Source organism: Sciurus vulgaris, assembly GCF_902686455.1.
Source record: "Sciurus vulgaris genome assembly, chromosome: 12".
NCBI classification, from domain to species: Eukaryota; Metazoa; Chordata; class Mammalia; order Rodentia; family Sciuridae; genus Sciurus; species Sciurus vulgaris.
The window spans coordinates 63,731,459-63,752,061 of record NC_136473.1 but is presented as its reverse complement, the minus strand read 5'-3'; the positions used below and the strand labels follow the sequence as shown (position 1 = coordinate 63,752,061).

Below are 20,603 nucleotides of genomic sequence, written 5' to 3'. Positions count from 1 at the left end.
CATCAATTCTTAAAATCCTGTCATAATATCTTGAAATACTTCCTCTCCCTCAGTTGCTTGCTTTCTTCCATAACTTCGATCAGAAATATTTTGTACTTCTTACTCTGTTCTCAAACCCAGGCTCATTTGTTTCACATTTGAAGCATAATTATTTTTCTTCTTTGTGTGATAATTCAGGAATCTGTAGTCTTTGTTATTGTGACTCGCTTGTTTACTGTTTCTATTAATCATTGTTTCAGTGGCATAATTACTTTATTTTAGTATTTTGTGTTTTTCATGTTTTTAAAGCTATGATTTTATATTATACGGTTTTATATGGTTTCATCTAAAGTTCAAATTATTCAGGGTGTCTTTTTTTTTTCTTAAGAAGTAGTTTTCCCTTCTTGCTGAAGAGAAAAGGGTCAAAGTAGACATGATTTTTGGTTCCTTTCTTTTGCTGGACTGATTTACTTATTTTCACTTTTAATCCACAGTGCTCACATTTTTGCAGGTTTTTTTTTTTTTTTTTTTTTCACCTTCACCCATCATGCATTGTGGACCCTGCATGGCTATTGAAATGAAAGCTCGTGGTCTCAGAGTTCAACAGCTGTTCTTCTGGGAAAGTGGACCTCCATACCTTCTTGCCTCTCCATCCACACCTTCATTAGGAATTTGTTTCAGAGGATTCCTTACTTCCTTACCAGTTCAGCATTTCATGTGAAAATGTTTTAACATTTGATTCTCCAGCACTTGTTTTTGGAAGGATTATTCAGGATGTCTAATTTTATCGCAGAAAATGCAAAACCCCTGACTTCCCCGTACATTGTCCCATGCCCTTGGCTTGAGAACCCACTCGTTTTCCTCTCCCATTTGGCCATCTTCTTAAGCCTTCTTCATTGGATCCTCTTTTTCTGGTCATCACTCAAAAGGCAGTATCTTATAATAGTCTATTCATTACTTTCTTCTAATCTGCTTGGAAAACACATCCTGCTCATGCCTTCAATACCCACTAAGCACCAATGTCCCCCAAGTTATGCACTGTCAAGGCAAATAAATTCCAGAAGCTCTGGAACTGTAGTTCTTCTTTATTGGATTATACCCCTGGCATCTCAATCTCAATGTGTTTAAAGTTGACTTAATCACCCTCCTCTGACTTTCTTTTATTTTTTTGTTTGGGAACATGACACCAACATCCATCCTGTCAACCAACATAGAAACACGGGAAGTGTTATAGACTCACTCCCTCCCACATCCTTCCCGTGCAATTGATCTAAAGTCTGTTGATTCTATCACCTTGAAACCTCCCAAGCCTACTCCATACCACCGCAACTCCCACTATCTAATTAATGGAATGCTTCATCATTTCTCTCCTGGATCAATGTCAACGCCTCCTCAGTGTCTGCCATCAATTCAACATCCATGCTGGAGTCAAAGTAATCTCTCTAAAACACATATGTGCTCATCTCATAATCTGCCCCCTTCCCTACCTAGAATTTATCAATGACTCTCTATAGTCCACAAGATAAAATTCGCATTCCAAATTCATCTCATTCTATTCCCCCTTTCCCCAGGCTGGAGCCAAATTGAAATATTTGCAATTCCCAAAGCATATCATGCTTTCTCTCAGCTCTATGACCTTGCACACGTGGTTTCATTTGCTCAGAATGTCCTTCCTTTTCTTATTCACCCAGCTTATAGGTTTTCATTTAATGGATGAAATGCATATGCTGCTTTTTCAGAAATATTCTGTCTTCCACCTACTTCACTCTGTTGAGTATTCTTTCTCTACACCCTTGATACATTCACTCAAGAGGCACCTATCAGTCTGTACCATCTTTCTGTCTTCCTATTTACCTACCTATCTACCTGACTTATAGAAACTGTGGTCCTTTGTTGGGTAACAGGAAATTAATAAAGACACAAAACAATTCATATTATATTGCAATATAATAAATGCAAAGACAGCCAAGACCACAGTGAAGGTGAACCTGGGTCAGTCTTGTCTGAACAGAGAGGGCTTTGGAGGAAGCTTCTATATAAATTGATGTGATTGCTCTCTCTTCTGGTACCCTCCCCCTTTGTCTCTCTACTCCTACCAGTCGATCATTTATGTATGAAAGAGACTAGCATATGCTTGGTTTTAAAATTGTCTATGTTCATAAATATCTTTAGTTTAAGCAAGTCTAGCTTCTGCCTATTTCTGAAGTATGAGATATCAGGAAACTGAGTAATTGTGTCCATCTGTTCTAATATTGCTTATCTAACCCTGGGAAAATAATATTGCTTATCACACCTGGCCCAATAAGACTAGAAAAGAACAACTCAGGAGATGAACATGTACCAGGTATTATTTTTAGAATTTAAAAATATATCCATTCTTGTTTTATTCCACAAAGGCACTGTGGAAGTTTATAAAAACATATACTATTTGATGGGATAAAATACATTATCAAGGGAATGAAAGCAAAGGGATATTAGAAAAGGAATCTCATAAATCTGGGATGAGATTAGTACATGGAAGTACTAGAAAAAGACCACAAATTTTATTCTAAGCTGCTTAACAGCCAAAACAAAGAAGGATCATGATTAGTCACAGTTCTCCAGAAGAAAAATAAAGCAAAACACTTGTTCAGAAAGGAGCACAGTTTTCTGAAAACTGATTCCCAAGGAATTTCTCCCATGAATGCAGAAACTGCCCTGTGATGTGGTAGGCAACGTTCTTAACATGATCCCTCCAATAGCTACAATCACAGACATAATGAGTCTGCTTCATAATATCCTTTGTTGTGGGCAGTTGGCGTAATGCCAGAGAACAAGTCAGTAAAGCTGTTCTACCAGGAGAGGGTTTCTGTGCAGCACCAAAAATTCCAAGACAGTAGAACCAAACAGCTGAGGATTGAATCCTGTTTCAGTGAATGACAAGATGTGTGCATTCACTCCAGTTACTTCCACTTGCATAGGTTGATCAGCTGTAAAAATTGTGATGATACTACTCACCTTGTGCTTCAGTTAAAACACGGGATAGCTAATAACAACAGTAATCAGCATCACTGAACTCTTACACCATGCCAGGCCCTGTTCTGAGCACTTTACATGGGTTATCTGATTTAATCCTTACAACATCTCCTTTACATGAATACTGTTATTCTCATTTACCAAGTAGGAAATTGAGATCAGAAAGGTCAGGTAATTTGTCTAAAATCACAGGGCAAAGAAGAAGGGAGCTGAGACGTTGGCCCAGGCATACTGACTGTGGAGTTCCTGTGCTTGAAGCATTCTGATCTAGAATATTACACAACTCTGAGGCAACTTTGGATAAAAAAGATTTCTCACATCTGATTTTTGATAGCAAGTTCATGTTAGCATTATCCTGTGATGACCTGAAAAGCAGATTTTTCTTCATGAGAAAATAAGATGAGATCTTTTTGCTTTTCCAAAGGTAGTTTTTTTTTTTTTTTTTAGTTCCTCTAGTAAAAAGCAAGGAATCTGACAATACAGACAGATAGAATAAGTGATAGGTTACCCCCTAGAGCTGTAAGACCAGGACAGTCAATCCTGGGTTCTGTTTACTGTCTGTGGCAAAGACAGCCTCTTGCTGTCCACTCACCTCGTTTATTCAGTTGACAGACAGCTAGCTGTTGGCTAATTGGCCTGCTGCATCACCTCCTGGGCTGGTTTGTGCGGCTCTGGAGTCTGGCAGGAGGTCTTAAACAAAGTGCACCCAGCATGTCTTCTGCCTCACCAGTCTAAAATTAGAAAGCTCAGGTTCTGCAGCACTGAGGAGCTGAACATCCAACTAGTGGATGGTTGGAAGATAGGTCTGCTGTCTCAAGGGTGGCTTGTGTTTCCTATTAAACTGGGGTTGAGATGACAAGGGCAATCTTTTGAGCACCAGAATTTGGACAGAATGCACACGGCTGCTATGTGAAGGACCAAATCCTGGTTATAAATCATAGTAACAACAGCTTGAAACTGAGCTATCATTGACTCTTAAATCTCCAAAGCGTGGCCTGGGTAAGCCATTATGAGAAATCCACCTTCTCAGATATAAAAATTCCATGCCCCAGTGCTTAAGGAACACCTCCTTATAATCCATTCCTTTGTCTGATTCAGACTTTTTTTTTCTGGAATTTTCCTTGAAGTTCTATACTTGATTGAAGGTTATAGAGGATTCCATAGCCTAAATTCTATTAGCAAAAAGTGACAGCACAATAGAGAGAGGCATTGTGTGTAAGTCGGCCTGTCTAGGTCTGCATCGTGGCTCTGTCCTTTACTTGATACATAACCTCAGACAGAGCATTTAATCTCCATGGATCTCATTATCTGTAAAACATGGGTAATAAAAGTAGCAAGTTCACAGAGTGATTTTGAGAATAAAATAAGATAATCCAAATAAAATATTTAATATATTTTTTGAGAAAGTGCTTGATAAAGGATATTTTTATCATGAAGATGATTAATACATGTACTGGCTGGGGAGATCCTACCATACCTCTGTTAGACGGACTTAGCAAAGAAGTGGAGCAGAGCTCAAATTAGTTTTAGGAATCCAAAAGGATTCACAGAGTGACAAAGGAAACTCAGTTCTATTCAGGAATGAAACACTCTAAAACTAAGCTCCCAAAGAAAAGTTTTTCATTTAGCTTTTCTCCTTTCCTCTATTCATGTACCTAAAAGAAAGCCTTCCTGTTGGCCCCCTACCCATTTATACAAATGCTGGTCTTCCTTTCCTTATACAGGCTGATGAAACAGACAAACTTCTACAACAAGGAGCAGTTATCAATGCTATCAATGCTAATTACCCTAGTTATAATCTGAATAAACTATGAAAAATTATCTGATAACAAATCAAGAATATATCAGAAGGGCATGACAAAAAATATAACTGTCATTGGAGAGAGAAAATAGTACATGAAAAAGAAGAAAACTAGAAAATAATTTTACCAAGTAACTGGGAAGACACAGAAGGTGATGTCAGCTGAACCAAGAACAGATTATAATGGCAAGGGATCAATCAAAGAATAAAAAAATTAGGAGATTAATACATTAATGGTATGGTTACCATGTCCTGAAAAATTAAATGAAAGAAGTCAAGTAATAGAATGGACATGAATGAACAACATATTAATACATGCAGGAAATTTCCCAAAATAAAAGGCAAAAATGAATGCAAAGCATTTGAAAAAACATAATGCAAGACAAAATCAATAACAGTACAGTAACCTGTAATAAAAATTCTAGATTATTTCAACAAAACTTTGGGAATAGGAACAGTAGTTGAAGCATGTGGTAATATTGTATTTTTCAGGAGGGATGGGTAGGAAATGCTGAATAATTATCCATTTTGTTTGAATGTGTGTTGAAATATACTGAATTAAAAGCTAATCTTGTTATTAGAGACATCAAAGTAGATGGTGTAACATTCAAAGCATTTGAAAGAAAGAAAGAAAAGATCTTCAAACAAGAGAAGTGGTGTAACCTGGAGAAACAGGCCTCTAGAAACAGATTGCTAACATCTGAGTTCTGATTTGCCTATTTATGGGACCTTGAACAAGGCACTGAACCTTACTAAACTTCAGTTTCTTCACTTGCAATGTGAATCATAAGGTTATTTTGAACATTAAATGAGGTAAAAACCAAAATAATACTGGGAATATAGTATATTATAATGAATACATTACCTTACAAATTATATCAACTACAAAGAAGTACCAATAAATTCTATAAATGCAAACAATAAGTGGATATTCTCTGACTATAATACAATAAAAGCAGGTACTGAAAAAAAGCCAAATATTGTATTTGTTTACAAATACATGAAACACTAAATAAAACTAAAGATATATAAGAAATTATATTAGAATTGCAAATAGATTGCAAATATAAAAATTACAAATATTAGATGTATGCAAATGAAAACACCACATGTATATTATACTGTAAAATATTAATAAATATCAGCTATTTGGAAAAATAGCAATGAAAAATTTTTTGCTTTTATTTATTTACTTGTTCTTGAGACAGGTTTCACTGTGTTACCCAGGTGGGTCTCAAACTCCTGGACTCAAGTGATCCTTCCACCCCAGCCTCTCAAGTGCCAGGATAACAGGCATTGCCACTGTGCCCAACTGTAATAACAACTTTAAATGACAGTCATAAGTTCAGACTTATCAGAAATTATAATAAATGTGAATGAGTTAAATTTCCATTTTATGACAGTCTTAAAAGTGAGTAGAGATGCAAAAACCAGATATATGCTACTTATCTACCTGAAATAAAATGTCAAAAAATTAAAAATGGATAAAAAGGATATAACAGGCGAAGGTTAAAACCATTTGTACTGAACAAAATAAAACTCAAATGAAAAGTATTAAATGAGTGAAAGAGAAATGTTATGGAAAAATGTGCATTCATGAACTCATTTAATATTTTTCATCTACATTTATTTATGGAACTTCTACAATGTCAGGTACTGTAACAGTACTGGGACTACAACACTAGACAGACATATTTCCTGCCTTAAGAACTTCATTGCAGCAAGAGAAAATAATGAACTTATGAATGTAAATTACAATTGGCAATGGTTAGCAATAGAAGTAATAAAACAGGTCACGTAGAATGAGCATGATGGAGGCTTCTATTTCAGTAGTGAAAGGGAGAATTCCCTTCTGAGGAAGTGACCTGAATGGAGTGGGCAAGTTGAAGGATGGAGAGGTAAGGATGGGCTGGGAAGTTCTCCTAGGAAGACTAAACAGCCTGATGTAGTCTCTGTACTCAGTATATACACAGTGCAAAGGCCACTGTTTTGAGAGCAAGCCACCAAAACAGTCTCAAATAGACAAAGCAAAAGTGTCCTAAACACAAGGAGAAACCAGAAACACTGTCTTGGTGAGTTGCTTTAACACTTTGTCTCAGAAATGGATAGTCATAGCACAGGATGTAAATTTAAAAGTCGAATTAATGTTGGTTAAGTACATAGGTATATACCTTGTTAACTAAGAAACAGGAAAAATTATTTTTCTAATAAATATGGAATACTTTTTAACAAGTAGGACTAGATTAGTCACAAAGAAGACCAATTCTATAAATGCAAATCAATAGGTGGTTATTCTCTGACAATCATAGTACAATAAAACTAGGTATTGAAAAAAATAAATATTGTATCTGTTTATAAATTATAAAATATGCTCCTAAATAAAACTAAAGTTAAAGAACAAATTACTTTAGAAATGGCAAATAATTTAGAACTGTATGCAAATGATATTACCACATGTGAAACATATGAAAATACTCAAAATCAAATCAATATTCTAATGAATTATGTGTTAAGCACTTTTAAAGAATAAAAATAATTAAATGTTCGATTAAAAATGTAAAAATAAAGAATAAATAAACCTTTGAGAGTAAGTGAAGAGTTAATAAAAATAAAAGCAGAAATTAATGAAAACTATAACAATGGAAAGAATACAAAAATTATAAACCTTCAAGAAAAATTCTTTTTTTTCTTACATAAGATCAATAAAATAGATAAACATTTAGTCATTTAAGCTAGATAACCCCCAAAAGCACATTTTAAATCAGCAAAGGGAAAATAAGCACAGATACACAAAAAGATTTTTGAATGAGAGAACATGCTTATTTCCTTTATATCATTGAATTTGGAAAGTAGATGGAATTGGTGACTTTTGAGGAAAATACAGAGTAAGAAACCTGACTCCAGAAGATGAAAAAAACCAAAAACCTGAAAAGAACAATAATCATTGAAGAAGTTGAAATGGCTGAGAAAGACCTGCCAAACTCTGTAAAGTTTAAGGCAATTTTCCTTGGAAATTCTATCAAACTTTAAGAGATATGTAATTTTACAGAGCAACAAAAATATGAAACATTTTCCATCTCATTTTTCAAGACTAGTTTAATTGTGTGTGTGTGTGCACGTGTGTGCGCGCGCATGTGTGTATGTGTGTACTGGGCATTGAACCCAGGGGTGCCTACCACTGAGCTACTATATCTCCAGCCCTTTTTGTTTTTTATTTTGAGACAGAATCAGGCTAAGTTGACAAGGCTGGCCTCAAATTTGTGATCTTCCTTCCTCAGCCACCCAAGATACAAATGTGTATCACCACACCCAGCTAAGACTAACTTAATTTTTACACTAATGTTGAACAATGAGAATATTTAAAAAAACAAAACTATAAATCAAGGCACTCATGATCATATATGTAAAAATCCTAGATAAATGCATGCAAATAAAATCCAGAAGCATTTAAAAAGAATAACACATCATGTAAGAATTGTTCAGCATAGGCAATCTCTCAATGAATGTTTCACATTTCCACATTAAAAGAGAAAAAAATGAAATTTTATTAGAAACCCCAGTGCCTGCCCAATAAATATTCCTAATAAGACAGAGATCACCATCTTTAATTTGGTAAAGACCAGCTACTAGCAAACTACTGCAAACATCAAACTAAATAGTGAACTTTTAGTTTCACTATTTATGGAACTTCAATTTTTCTATTGGCAATAAAACAGGACAATGCATGGGAGGTCACCAAAATGACATTTGTCAAGAGTCACTTGTTGATTGGAGGAGAAAATTGTTGCATATTTCCACAAAACATACTTATTCCAAGCATAATTTTCAAATGAGACTTGTGCATACTTTTTAACCAAAGTAATTACCTTTGTGACATTGTTAAAAATCATTTCCTTCTAAGGAAAGAAAACTATTCTTAGACAATGAACACTTTTCATTGACATAACTGCAGATTTCCAGCTATATTCTTATGAACCATAGCTCACAGACCGAGAATGATATTGAATAATAAATTAATAGTTGCTTGAAATACATGTTTTATTACAGGAAACAATTCAAATACATTGCTCTGGTTAGGATGCTGAATGTCCCCCTAAGACCCATCTGTTAAAGGTTTTTTTCCCCAGGGTGGTACTTATTAAGAGGCAGGGCCTAGGGGGAGATCTTTAAGTCTTTGGGGGCATGCCTTCAGAGGAGTTTATAGGACCCTGGCTCCTTCCTCTTCCGTTTTCCCTTCCTCCCTCCCTTCCTCCCTCCCTCCCTCCCTTCCTTCCTTCCTTCCTTCCCTCCCTCCCTCCCTCCGTCCCTCTCCTTTTTCCTTCCTTCCTTCCTTCCTTCTTTCCTTCCTTCCTTCCTTCCTTCCTTCCTTCCTTCCTTCCTTCCTTCCTTCCTTCCTTCCTTCCTTCCTTCCTTCCTTCCTTCCTTCCTTTGTGGTCACAAGATGAGAGATTTTGCTCTGCTATATGCTCCCGCCATGATGCACTGCCTCTCTAAAGACCCAAAGGAATAGGGCCAACTAATCAGGGACTGGAACTTGTAAAAGTGTGAGCCAAAATAAATGTTTTCTCCTTTTAAGTTGATTATCTCAGGTATTTGTTAGATTGATAGAAAGCTGACTAACACATGCATCATTAAATGTTTCTTTTGGACTTTTATGTAACATGGAAGCCATGCAAACTGATACTGAGGATAGAAAACAGAGCCTAACTTAATCATGCTGGGAGTCAACATACCATTACTGAGAACTAAAAGCAAGTCAAGGTCTCTTGGGTGGAATTTTTAGAACTGGCACAAGCTTTCAGAAACCAAGAATATTTTGACCTATATTTGAAGAAGAGTTAAATTGTTTCCACCTAACTGACTCATGGGATTAACTGACAATCTGGTTCCTCCATGAAATATATCTACTGAAACCCAAGGCATGATGGACTCCTGTGCAATGGGCTACTCTTCAGGAGATGCTCTCATCAAATGAATTCATGCTTCCCACAAGGTATGTGTGTTTATTCCCAAACATGTTTGTATCTGTTGTACTTGCTATTGAATTTGTGCAATTTAATTATAAAATATATAAATGAAGTACAAACAATAATGTAAAATAGAATTTTCGTTTCTATGAAATTAAAGTTGTAAGTTTGGAAAACTTCATCAAACTTCATGGCTGGTACAATATAGATATTTGTGTCTTGTCAATTTGAGAATCTTACAAATAACTCATCCAATATGTTACAATACCTCATGACTTTGTGTTATTCTTTACAGGGAGAAATCATTTTTTTCCTTAAAATTTGGGCTTTTATTTTATTCCTTCCCCACTTCTGTATCTCAAAGACATACTCCTACCCAAGGCTGGTTATATAAATTGCCAGCCCTGTGAAAAATGAAAACATAGGACCCTTTGCTAAAAATAGTTTAAATATTAAGATGGCAACAATAGAGAATTTAACAAAGCTCTATGCCTTCTGAGCACTTTCTTTGTGAGTGTCCCACACCCATGATGCTGGCTCTGTTCCTGTACCATCTTCTAATACCATCTTCTATGAATATAACATTTTTACTTTTCATATTTAAGGTTTTAATTTGCCTGCTGTATATATTTGTATAAGTTATTAAATGAGGGTTTAGTAATTTTCCCCTTCACCTAATGAGCCAGTTTTCTCCAAGTCATCTGGTAAGCAGCCTATTCTTTACTTAGTGTTTTACCGTACCATCCTTATCACGTATTAAGTTTTGCATGGATGACATCAATGATAAGGATACGCTCTTTTTTCAAAAGTGTGTATGTGTTTAATCACCATACCTATCTTTCCCTTTTTTACTTTCTAAGTTGCATTTGCTATTTATGGACCTTTATTTTTTCATACACAAGTTTATAATAAGTTCATTACCATTAAGAAACTCCAGCAAGAATTATAAGGACTGTATTAAATTTGTAGATTAAAGAGATGCACTTTTTGCTTCTTCATCAAGAACTTGCACTGTTTAAGGAAGTTCACCCACTTTCTTACTTGTTTGGGTTTCTATGTAATTAGATTTTTAAAGATACTTTATGAGTCTATTGATGTGTTCTCTAGAGATGTTGGGTGTTTTTGTTTAAGTTATATTTTGGATATTTTATTAGTTTTTGTAAATAGCATCTTATAATTGAAAAAATAAATTTCCTAATTGATTATTGATAGTTTAGAGAAATGATATTGATGTTACAAAACCAATCTTTTATCTCAGATTCTTTTGTTCACTCTAAGAATTTGGTATTAATTCTGTTGGTTTTTTCTTTTATGCAGATGACCCCAGTGCAAAATGCAAATCCAAAAAGCATGAAAACACTAGGAAAAAGAAAAGGGGTGTCAATGATACCAAAATACAAAGTTATTTTGTCAGTGTACTCTCCTTTGACTTTTCATGGTCTTTCATATTTGTTATTAAATATTGCAAAGTTAAATCAAAATTTTAAAGTACTAGCATGAATTTTACCACTCATATTTGTTATACAAATACAAAACCATTTGTGTTCAGAATTGAACCACTTATGCTAATGATTCATATATTACCAGAGCAGTGGAAATGATGCATAAACCAAGCTACACTGATTTTATTATACTCCTTAATATGTCATGAGCAACATGCAACACCCAGCCTTCTGCTCTCTAATGAGTAAAGAAGAACTGAAAGGTGAATGATGGGATCCCCATTGTCCCTTTTGTTGTGTTAGATTCCTTAATGTAAGTGATCTGATGCAACAGGGAAGGAGCATGAGTAGGATAGGCTTCCATGCTTGTTTGTGTTTCTTAGAACACCACTGTCTTCTTTTTGTACATGAAGGAAGCTCTGGTTTGAATTGAAAGTATGTTCATCCCAGAGGCTCAGGACTCCACTTAGCCATAGATATAATACACCCAATATTGCTTTGTGTACAGCTCAACTCTGTGTGTCCTGGGTCCACTCAAACTCTGTGTCCATGGGGCGTTGTGACCTCTTGTATGTAAAGGGAGGGGCAGGGAACAGAAAGAGCATGTAGCATACTTCTCTGCTAATGCACATGTTCCATTGCCTCTCAGAATTCACTTTTAAAAAGCCACAAATTAAAAATACAATTATTAAGAATAATAGTACAGGGAGTGATATTGGTTAAATTATATTGTTATGTTGTGTGTATGCATGAATATATAACAACAAATCCTATCATTATGTACAACTATAATGCACTGATAAAACTGTGGAAAAAATAATTCCACTATGGTAGTAGAACACCATTAAACTAAGGCCAGGGTGCTGTGTGACTGCAAAGGTGGTATGCCCATGAAGTTGATCCTCCTGCATATAATGGCTGCCATGAAGGACAGTTATGCCTCCTCTTTTCCAATCTTTTTTTTTTTAATTTATTTTTATTGTAAACAAATGGGATAGATGTTGTTTCTGTTTGTACATGCAGTAACATCATACCATTTGCGTAATCATACATTTACAAAGGGTAATGATGTTTGATTCATTCCTTTATTTTTGTCCTTCCCCCATACCTCTCCCACCTCTCTTTTCCCTCTATACAGTCCCTCCTTCCTCCATTCTTGCCCCCCTCTCACCCCCCATTATTTGTCATCATCCGCTTATCAGTGAGATCATTCATCTTTTGGATTTTTGAGATTAGCTTATCTCACTTAACATGATATTCTCCAATTTCATCCATTTGCCTGCAAATGCCATAATTTTATTATTCTTTATAGCTGAGTAATATTCCATTGTATATATATACCATGGTTTCTTTATCCATTCATCAATTGAAGGGCATCTAGGTTGGTTCCACTGTCTGGCTATTGTGAATTGAGCAGCTATGAACATTGATGTGGCTGTATCTCTGTAGTATGTTGATTTTAAGTCCTTTGATTATAAGCCGAGGAGTGGGATAGCTGGGTAAAATGGTAGGTCCATTCCAAGTTTTCTAAGTAATCTCCACACTGCTTTCCAGAGTGGCTGCACTAATTTGCAACCCCACCAGCAATGTATGAGTGTACCTTTTTCCCCACATCCTCTCCAACACCTATTGTTGCTTGTGTTCTTGATAATCACCATTCTAATTGGGGTGAGATGGAATCTTAGTGTAGTTTTGATTTGCATTTCTCTTATTACTAAAGATGGTGAACATTTTTTCATATGTTTGTTGATTGCTTGTAGATCTTCTTCTGTGAAGTGTCTCTTCATATCCTTAGCCCATTTGTTGACTGGGTTATTTGTATTCTTTGTGTAGAGTTTTTTTGAGTTCTTTATATATTCTGGAAATCAGTGCTGTATCTGAAGTATGAGTGGCAAAGATATTCTCCCACTCTGTAGGCTCTCTCTTTGCATTGCTGATAGCTTCCTTTGCTGAGAGAAAGCTATTTAGTTTGAATCTATCCCAGTTATTGATTCTTGCTTTTATTTCTTGTGCTATGGGAGTCCTGTTAAGGAAGTCTGATCCTAAGCCAACAAGTTGAAGATTTGGACCTACTTTTTCCTCTATAAGATGAAGGGTCTCTGAACTGATTTCAAGGTCCTTGATCCATTGTGAGTTGATTTTTGTGCAGGGTGAGAGATAGGGGTTTAGTTTCATTCTGTTACATATGGATTTCCAGTTTTCCCAGCACCATTTGTTGAACAGGCTGTCTTTTCTCCATTGCATATTTTTGGCACCTTTGTCTAATATTAGAAAATTGTATTTATTTGGGTTTGTGTCCATGTCCTCTATTCTGTACCATTGATCTACCTTTCTATTTTGGTACCAATACCATGCCATTTTTGTTACTATTGCTTTGTAGTAGAGTTGAAGATCTGGTATTGCAATACCCCCTGTTTCACTCTTCCTGCTGAGGATTGCTTTAGCTATTCTGGGTTTCTTATTCTTCCAGATGAATTTCATGATTGCTTGCTCTATTTCAGTAAGGTACATCATTGGGATTTTAATTGGAATTGCATTGAATCCGTATAGCACTTTTGGTAGTATGGCCATTTTGACAATATTAATTCTGCCTATCCAAGAACATGGGAGATATTTCCATTTTCTAAGGTCTTCCTCAATTTCTTTCTTCAATGTTTTGTAGTTTTCATTGTAGAGATCTTTTACCTCGTTGGTTAGATTGATTCCCAAGTATTTTATTTTTTTGAGGCTATTGAAAATGGGGTTGTTTTCCTCATTTCCCTTTCAGCTGTTTCGTCGCTTGCGTATAAGAATGCTTTAGATTTATGTGTGTTGATTTTATAGCCTGCTATTTTCTTGAATTCATTGATGAGGTCTAGAAGTTTTCTGGAGGAGGTTTTTGAATGCTCTAAATATAGAATCATGTCATCTGCAAATAGTGACAGCTTAAGTTCCTCTTTTCCTATTCATATCCCTTTAATTTCTTTGGTCTGCCTAATTGCTCTGGCTAGAGTTTTGAGGACAATGTTGAATAGAAGAGGTGAAAGAGGACATCCCTGTTTTGTTCCCGTTTTTAAAGAGAATAGTTTCAGTTTTTCTCCATTAAGAATGATGTTGGCCATGGGCTTAGCATAAATAGCCTTTAAAATGTTCAGGTATGTTCCTACTATTTCTATTTTTTCTAGTGTTTTGAGCATGAAGGGGTGTTGTATTTTGTCGAACGCTTTTTCTACATCAATTGAAATAACCATATGATTCTTATCCTTAAGTCTATTGACATGATGGATTACGTTTATTGATTTATGAATGTTGAGCCATCCTTGCATTCCAGGGATAAACCCCACTTGATTGTGGTGCACAATTTTCTTAATATGTTTTTGGATACGGTTTGCCAATATTTTGTTAAGGATCTTTGCATCTATATTCATCAAGGATATTGGTCTAAAATTTTCTTTCCTTGATGTGTCTTTTCCTGGTTTGGGTATGAGGGTGATATTAGCTTCATAGAATGAGTTTGGTAGGGTACCCTCCTTTTCTATTTCCTGGAATACTTTGAGAATTATTGGAATAAGTTCTTCTTTGAAGGTCTTGTAGAACTCGGCTGAGAATCTGTCTGGTCTTGGGCTTTTCTTGGATGGTAGATTTTTAATGGTTTCTTCTATTTCATTGCTTGATATTGATCTGTTTAATTGTGTATATCCTTCTGGCTCAGTTTGGGAGGAGCATATGTCTCTAGAAATTTGTCAATGTCTTCAGTAGTTTCTATTTTGTTGAAATACAGATTTTCAAAGTAGCTTCTCATTATGTTCTGTATCTCAGTGGTGTCTGTCGTGATATTTCCTTTTGCATCATGTATTTTAGTAATTTGAGTCTTCTCTCTCCTTCTCTTTGCTAGTGTGGCTAAGGGTTTATCTATTTTGTTTACTTTCTCAAAGAACCAACTTTTTGTTTTGTCAATTTTTTGAATAGTTTCTTTTGTTTCAATTTCATTGATTTCCACTGTGATTTTAATTATTTCCTGTCTTCTACTACTTTTGCAGTTATTCTGTTATTTTTCTAGGGCTTTGAGCTGTAATGTTAGGTCATTTAGTTGTTGACTTTTCATTTTTTTCTGGAATGTGCTCCATGCAATGAATTTTCCTCTTAATACCACTTTCATAGTATCCCACAGATTTTGATATGTTGTATTGTCGTTCTCATTGTCCTCTAAGAATTTTTTAATCTCCTCCCTGATGTTTTTTCTTATCCATGTTTCATTCAATAGCATATTATTTAGTCTCCAGGTGTTGGAGTAATTTCTCTTTTTTATTTTGTCATTGATTTCTACTCTCAGTCCATTATGATCTGATAGAACACAAGGCAGTATCTCTATTTTTTTGCATTTCCTAAGGGCTGCTTTGTGGCATAACATATGGTCTATTTTTGAGAAGGTTCCATGTGCTGCTGAGAAGAAAGTGAATCCACTTGTTGATGGAATATTCTATATATGTCTATTAAGTCTAGGTTATTGATTGTGTTATTGAGTTCTTTGGTTTGTGTTATTGAGTTTGTGGTTTCTTTGGTTGGATTTTGTTTGGAAGATCTATCTAGTGGTGACAGTTGTGCGTTAAAGTCACCCAGAATTATTATGCTGTGGTCTATGTGATTCCTGAAATTGAGAAGGATTTGTTTGATGTAAGGTGATGCACCATTGTTTGGGGCATAAATATTTATTATCGTTATGTCTTGCTGATTTATGGTTCCCTTAAGCAATATGAAATTTCCTTCTTTATCCCTTCTGTCTAACTTTGGCTTGAAGTCCACTTTATCTAATATAAGGATGGAAACCCCCGCTTTTTTACTGAGTCCTTGTGCGTGGTAGGTTTTTCCCATCCTTTCACCTTTAGTCTGTGGATGTCTTTTTCTGTGAGATGAGTCTCTTGCAGGCAGCGTATTGTTGGGTCTTTCTTTTTAATCCATTCTGCCAGTCTATGTCTTTTGATTGATGAGTTTAGGCCATTAATGTTCAGGGTATTATTGAGATATGATTTGTATTCCCAGTCATTTGGCTTATTTTTGGTTTTTAAGTTGGCTTGGTTTCTCCTTTGAGTGGTTTTTCTCTAAGGTAGTTCCTCCCTTTGCTGACCTACATTGTTATTTTCATTTCCTCCTCATGGAATATTTTGTTGAGAACATTCTGTGGTGCAGGCTTTCTATTTGTAAATTCTTTTAACTTTTGTTTATCATGGAAGGATTTTATTTCATCTTCAAATATGAAGGTTAATTTTGCTGGGTATAGGATTCTTGGTTGGCAACCATGTTCTTTCAGAGCTTGAAATATGTTGTTCCAGGCCCTTCTAGCTTTTAGAGTCTGGGTTGAGAAGTTGGCTGTTATCCGTATTGGTCTCCCCATATATGTAATCTGATGCTTTTCTCTCATGGCCTTCAAAATCCTATCTTTATTTTGAAAGTTAGGCATTTTCATTATAATGTGCCTTGGTGTGGATCTGTTGTGATTCTGTGCATTTGGTGTTCTGTAAGCCTCTTGTATTTGATTTTCCATTTCATTCTTCAGGTTTGGGAAATTTTCTGATATTATTTCATTGAATAGATTGTTCATTCCTTTGGTTTGTATCTCTGTGCCTTCCTCAATCCCAATAATTCTTAAATATGTTTTTTCCATGATGTTCCATAGTTCTTGGAGATTCTGTTCATGATTTCTTACCATCTTCTCTGTTTGGGCAACTTTATTTTCAAGATTAAATATTTTGTCTTCATTGTCTGAGGTTCTGTCTTCCAAGTGGTCTAGTCTTTTGGTGATGCTTTCCATTGAGCTTTTTATTTGGTTTATTGTCTCCTTCATTTCAAGGATTTCTGTTTGATTTTTTTTTTTTTTTTGAGAATCTCTACCTCTTTTTTGAAATGATCTTTTGCTTCCTGCAGGTGCTCTTTCAGCTTATTGGTATTATCACTCATTGCCTGCATTTGCTCTCTTATCTCAACCTTTGCTTCGTGAATCATCTTAATTATGCATAATCTGAAGTCCTTTTCTGACATTTCTTCTAACATAGTGTCATTGGATTCTAATACTATAGAATCTAGATTTGTTTGGATCATTTTCTTCACTTGTTTTTTCATGTTGTTCATGTATCTCCCCCTCTACCAATGCAGATCTGGGGTATTGCAGATTTCCCCCCTGTAGGCTTATCGTGGCCCTATAGATTTCCAAAACCCTTTCTTTAAGGGGAGATCAATATTAGCAGTGCCCAAATCAGACACTATGCAAAACTAGACCAAATAGCACCTATGGGGATAATAACAAAATTGTCATAGTAAACAAAATGAGTTCAAATGTTATCTTCAGTAAAACAAACAGGTTTGCAATAAGGTCGCAGTTTCCAATGGAGGGCAAGGAGGATGCAGAGGGATGTAGAATGTGGCTGTTAATGGGGTAAGAAAAGAATATACAGAAGTTCTAGAAAATAGAAAGGGTGAGAGTGTAATCAAAAGAGATTAGATGTTAGCATGCAAAAAAGGGAGAAAGAGACTCTGAGGCCAGGTAAACAAAAGGAAAAGAGAGCAGAAAAGTAAAGAAATAAAAAGTTAACTTTTTTAAAATGGAGAAAAAAGAAAATCTACTACATAACAGTCATATACTAATGAAACCTCCCAGTGTTCAGTAGCCTGATGCATGAGAGGTACCTGACAATGAGCTTCAAGCCTCCAGCAGGTGTCGCAGGATGGGATTTGGCCCACCCAAAGATCGGAGCTACGGCTTCCAGGATTATCCAAGATAATCTGGCTTTGAAATGTGTTGGCAAATGGTGAGTTGCAGCTCAGGGGTGGACATGGTCAGCTGGAGGTCCTGGAGACGGGATGTGGTTGGTCTGGCAGGGGTCCTGGAAGTCGGGTGTCTTTGGTGTGGTTGTGGGATCCTGGAGGCCAGGTGCAATCAGTCGGTCTGGGGTCCCGGTGATAGGGCGCAGTCAGTTGGCCTGGGGGTCCTGGCAGCAGGGAGCAGTCAGTCGATGTGAGGGCCTCAGAGGCAGGGAGTGATCGGTTGGGCTGAGGTATCCTGGAGACAGGGCTCAGTCAGTCTGTCCAGGGGTCCTACGGTGCCTGGCTATTGTCTGAAAATGGCGGCAGCCACGTGTGATCAAACCTGCAGGTACTGTAACAGTGAACTTCCAGGCGACCGCAGGCAGCTGGTGCTCCACTGGTGGTCGGCGATCAGTTTGCTGACTGTTGTCGGACGATCGGGAGGTGAACCTCGTGTGTTGGGTGATGAATAGATGTAAGGAAGGTGATGGACAGGCAAGAGGCAGGCAAATGGCGGATGATAGACACCTGACAGTAATCAATCTGCACTCAAAAAAGGCATTGATATGCTGGCAGACTGCAGGTCATCACAGCAGACAAATGGGATAAACAGCAGGGGATCGATAAGCAGCAAAAACTGCCTCACAGAGAAACAGATATCCTCTGCTTGAAACCGGAGTTATGGAGCGACGAGGAACCCTCTTTTCCCATCTTGATAACCTTTCTTTTTTCATTTCATCATAAATGTTGCCACTGTAATTATCCTTGTTATTATCATGACAACATATTTCTGTTATCTAGTTTCATAGTTTTCATTTTCTGTATTTTCATTTTAAAAAATCCTGCTCATCATTGGATCTATTAAATTTTTTTATTTAATGGATAACAAATATCTGGTAATAGTAGCAAGGATATTTGCCATTCTATTTTTGTCTCTGATTAAATGTGTCTAGCATTTCTGCACAAAATAGCATTTTTGCTATATTTCAGCTATATAACCTTTATAAATCTTTCTATTTCTAATCTGTTGAGTTCTGAAATCATAAATATAAGTTAACATTTATTTAATACTTTTTCTGGACCAATTAATAAAACCACATGAATTTTCTCCCTTATTTATTAAATGGTAAATTTTTGTTGTTGAACCAACCTTACCTGTGCAAAACAAAATTTACTTACTCCTGAGGTAATTCAAAATGCATCACTGGATTCAATTGAAATTTTATTTAGAATTATTGTATATATATTCAAAGTGAAGTGGGCTTATGATATTATTTCATGTTTTTCTTCACTCAGGGTTGGATTCAAGACTTACTTCATCAAATGAGCTCTAAGTTTACTAATTTCTAGAAAATTTACATGAGACAAAAACTATTCATTGACAATTTGTTACCCCAGTTCATCTGTAGAGATGCCTTCCTCTGAGGGTGTTTTGGAGAAAAGCTCTTTAATTGCCATTTGATTAGCCTTAGTCCTTATTAGACTACTCATGTTTTGCATTCTTCTTTTGTCAATTTTGTTGTCATAATTTTCCAGAAATTTATTAGTATGCATGTGTAACACTTTTAGGCATTAGTATGCATGTGTAAAACTTTTAGATATTGGTTTAACATTGGTTAGGCCTGTATTTCTTTACTTTTTGGCATAGTTTCTTTTATATAACTATTAGTTTTGAGAAGGGTCAATCGTATTAATTCCACTGAAGAACTAACTTATTTTCATTAGTCAATTCTATGATCTTTCCAATTTTCACTGATTTAATTCTTATCTCTATCTTTTAAAAAATATTTTTTCCCCTTTGTTTTGGTTCAATGCCTGATTAATGTTTTCAATTTGTTAAATTTGTGATAATTATTTGTAAAAATATGAATTTATCTTTTAATATTTTATTTTCATTTCACACATCTTACAGTTTTCACAACTGATAAGTTCTAAAGGTTTCCTAATTTGCTCTTATGTAGTATTACCACTTCCATCTTATATTTCTGACTCTTCCTTCTGAGTTCATGATGGAATTGCTTTTATCCAAATCATCTGAAATTAGTTGTAGTTATGTGATTTGCTTTGGCCCTGTCAGCTGTGAATAGATCTGGTAGGACTACAAGGCAGAAATTTTAAGAGGGTATGAGTCACTACAAACTCTGTATCTACCACAGTAAGTGAGAGTGTGAAGGTGAAACCTCTTTTCAACCTGGGTAAGGATGACTTAGAGAAGAAACCCTTGCCAGCCAGATGGGCATAAGAGGAGCACAAATCAGCCTTTGCTGTTTCAGGAGACTGAGATTGGCAGGTACTGGTCATCTCAGCAGAGCATAGTTTACTCTGAGTGAAATGGCTTGTGATTTTCTTTTTATCTCAAGAATTATTTGGTAATATATAGTTGTTGGGCACATGGGTTGTTTTTAAAATTAGAGTTTACTTATTGATTACAGTCTTAATATATTGTCTATATGATGTTTGTTCTTTGATATAATATTGAGAATTTTTTATGTTTAAGTACATGGTACGTTTTGCCAAATATCCATGTGTGATATAAAAAAAAAGGTACAGTCCCTGGTTTTTTTGGAGTCAAGTTTTACATATTCACATAACATGAACTATATACATATGTACACACATATA

The 20,603-nt window shown here is 35.7% G+C and overlaps 1 long non-coding RNA gene across 1 annotated transcript; it reads right to left on the bottom strand.

The window, feature by feature from the left end:
* Positions 1-445: 445 nt before the first annotated feature.
* Positions 446-6,917, bottom strand: LOC306641632. Its single transcript, XR_013758226.1, has 3 exons — positions 5,989-6,917; positions 3,587-4,302; positions 446-1,177 (listed from the first exon to the last, which is right to left on the bottom strand). It is a non-coding gene; the product is annotated as an uncharacterized lncRNA (long non-coding RNA).
* Positions 6,918-20,603: the final 13,686 nt, after the last annotated feature.